The sequence below is a fragment of the Trichechus manatus genome, unplaced genomic scaffold, assembly GCF_000243295.1.
Source record: "Trichechus manatus latirostris isolate Lorelei unplaced genomic scaffold, TriManLat1.0 scaffold00227, whole genome shotgun sequence".
NCBI classification, from domain to species: domain Eukaryota; kingdom Metazoa; phylum Chordata; class Mammalia; order Sirenia; family Trichechidae; genus Trichechus; species Trichechus manatus.
Window position 1 is genome coordinate 1206775 of NW_004444163.1, and position 3464 is coordinate 1210238.

The window sequence follows — 3464 nt, forward strand, 5'->3', positions numbered from 1 at the left end:
GATTCCCCATCTCGTGTGCAGCCACCACCCATCTGTCAGTGGAGGCTTGCGTGTTGCTATGATGCTGAACAGATTTCAGTGGAGCTTCCACACTAAAATAGAATAGGAAGAAAGGTCTGGCGATCTATGTGCAAAATTCAATTAATAAAAACCTTACGGATCACAATGGTCCAATCCACAGCTGATCATGGGGACAGCACAGTCTCGGGCAGTGTTTTGTTCTGTTGTGCATGGGGTCACCATGAGTCAGGAGCCAACTTGACAGCAGCTAACAGCAACTACAGGCGGATGCTGTGATTGCAGTCTCTAGGAAGATGAAAGGTTAAGGGAAGGGTTTTGAAAGGGTCCCTGCAGACTTGGCATTGGGTAAAAATAACAGCCTCAAAGCCAGCTGTGCTTGAATTCCTAGCAACTAAGGAAACTGCAAATAGTGATGCTAAAAGGGGGAAGGCCTGCTGGCTGCTGAGACCACAAGGAAGCAGTGGTCACCATGGACATCACAAACCTGCACGCACCTGCATCGGCTGGAAGGCGGAATAATAATAATGTCCTTGTTAAGCATGAGAAGGATACCTAGGGGTGGGTGCGGGCAGGATGGGCAGACATGGCAATGGACAAGGAACATTAATATCATTATGCTAGATTCCTGATACTGAGTTTGGGGCTTTATATACACTATTTTATTTTTTAATGTTCATAACCCTGAGAGGTTGGTTTTATCCTATTACTTTAAAGGTAAAGAAATTAAAACTCAGAGAGGGCAAGTAAGTCGCTCAAGATTTCAGACCTAGCAAGTGGTGGAGTTGGGATTCATACTTCTTTCCACTGTGTCAGGTTATTTTTGGCAGCTATACTGAGGATGGTTATTTGTTCAGAGCACTCCTCTGGGGGAATATGTGTGCTCAGGAGGCAGATGACATTGCTAGGGGGGATATGCAAGGATACTTGCATCAGGTGTACCTGGAGAAGCTGGCTCTAGTCTGAAAGATGTCTGTTTTAATCAGAAGAACAGCCTGTACCATACACAGTATGGAATAACACTGTCAAAATCTAATTTTTCTGATTCCTCTTTCTAGAACGTTGTAGAGATCATGACCCTTCTATTATGACATCATTTCTTCCTTGACCAAATTAAAATATACTGATTATGTTACAGCATTCTTGGTTGGTTTCAGCAGAGATGCTCTGGCTCCCAGCATACCCGCTAGCTACTCGCCCCTGAACCCACATTAGTCATTAGTTTGGTCCTCTCTGCCTCACCGCAAACTTATTCTGACTCTACCCCCAGGCTCTTATGACCCAGTCCTCAAAACGTCTGACACGAGCTTAGACTCTTCTCCTTCCCCTACTCCCTACTTTCAGTAAGTTTGTCCTGTGGACCAGTGGGTCTCTAATGTGCACACAAGTCACTCAGGGCTCTTGTTAACATGCAGATTCTGACTCAGTAGGGGTTTGGGGTGGGGCCTAAGGTTCTCTGCATTTCTAACAAGCTCCCAGCTGATGCCGGTGCTGCTGGTCTCAGGACCACACTTTGGGTAGCGAGCTGTAGATTATAACTCCAAAGTCTCCCTTTCAACTCTCTTGCTTTCTCTTGCTTCTACCAGGTCCCCAGCTCAGGCTGTCCTTACTTCTCTAGAGTCTAGGCCAAAGCTTCTGCCTCCTAAGTAGTCTCCCTACCTATACCACCTCTTCCTCTCTATCCTACAAACTTCTGCTAAATTGATCTTCCTAAAACATAACTCCCCCACATCACTCACCTACTGCAACACCTTCAGGGACGCCTTACTGTCTGGCAAACTGGAAGTAAGCTACTCCAACTGAAGTTAAGACAACCCTCTAAGATTTTGTTGTTAGCATCGAGCCAGTTCCAACTCATAACGACCTTATGTACTACAGGCCCTGCTCCATCTTCACGATCACTGGTATGTTTGAGTCCATTGTTGTGGTTATTGTGTCAGTCCATCTCATTGAGGGTTTTCCTCATTTTCGTTGGCCCTCTACTTTACCAAACATGATGTCCTTTTCTAAGATTTAGTCCCCGCATTTTCAGTGGGAACTCTCCAGTTCACATGGATTTATCTTACTCTTTATCTACATTGAAGTTCGTGGCCATGCTTCTTTGCCTGGGGTACTTTGTGGATACTCTTCCTTCCACTGATGTTCCTTCCACTTCCAACGATGGCCTCAATCTCCCCTTTTCTCAGCACCCTCTCCATCCGTCAAGGCAAGGATAAGTGCATTTTGCCTATCCACTTCCCCAGCTGGAAATGATCTCTCTTGCCTCAAAACTGCCATAGCTCTTTGTCCAAATATTGTTATTTATGTACACTTTATCTTCCCATATGAACTATAAGCTCCTTCAGCTCTCTCAGTAAATCCCATAGCATCTTTCTCAGTGTCTTGCTCCCAGCAAACCCTCAATTAATTCATCCCAGGTGCCTGGAAAGATTTATTTCCTAGTTTCTTTTAATGAGTTTCTGTTCTTTTTGCATTATTCATGTTCCTGGTCTAGACGTGTTTAACATTGTAAACCACCTCAACTCCTTTTTGGAAAACGGAAAGCTATAAGTCATGAATAACCCGCTGCAGAAGTAGACACTCAGGAAATGTTTGTGAAGTGAATAAACGGATGAGTAAAGAGTAGTGCTGTCTGCTCTTCCCACTCCGTCATGCCTCTGGCCCTTTTTCTCCTCTATCCATCTAAAAGCCCTTCAGAATCTTGCTCAGCTCTAAAACTCAGGGTACTCTCCAGCTCCTCCAGGAACCTCCCCCCAGAAGGTGGAGCTCTTATGTAGTATCCAGTACGTTCGCTTTAATATTGTCCGCTAGATGGTGAGCACCTTCGTGTCAGGGGCCCTGCACTCCACATTCTTACATCTCTTATGTTGCCAGCATCATGCTTCTCCACCCTGGTTGCACATCAACACTTCTGTGGAGCTTTGTAAAAACTCAGGAGCCCAGACACCTACATCCCACAGCAGATCTACTGTTCACACTCGAGTGTATATCCTAAGCACATGAAGGCTTGTTAAAACACAGATGGGTGGGCCCTGCCCCCAAAGAATTTGTATTTGAAACAAGTTCCCAGGTGATGTTGATATCCTGGTCTTTGGTGACCACCGCTGTAGCAGGTGAGGCCCAGTATTTAAAGGAAAGAAAACAAAAAATCACAGTGCTTCTAATATGCAGACTGAGCACGACTGGTTTAGCACATTGTAGTGGCTTGGTAAATATTTAATAGATTAAATGATTTGTTCCAACTACCTTAGTTCTATGAAGCATTGGTGGTTCAGTGGTAGAATTCTCACCTCACATGAGGGAGACCTGGGTTCGATTCCTGGCCAGTGCACCTCATGTGCAGCCATCACTCATTTGTCAGTGGGGGCTTGTGTGTTGCTATGATGCTGAACAGGTTTCAGCGGAGCTTCCAAACTAAGATGGACTAGGAAGAAAGGCCTAGCAAT

At 45.2% G+C, this 3464-nt stretch overlaps 1 non-coding gene across 1 annotated transcript; it reads left to right on the forward strand.

Moving 5' to 3' along the window:
• The first annotated feature begins 3278 nt into the window (after positions 1 to 3278).
• TRNAV-CAC (transfer RNA valine (anticodon CAC)) lies at positions 3279 to 3349 on the forward strand. Its single transcript has one exon. It is a non-coding gene; the product is annotated as a tRNA-Val (tRNA).
• The last annotated feature ends 115 nt before the right edge of the window (positions 3350 to 3464 follow it).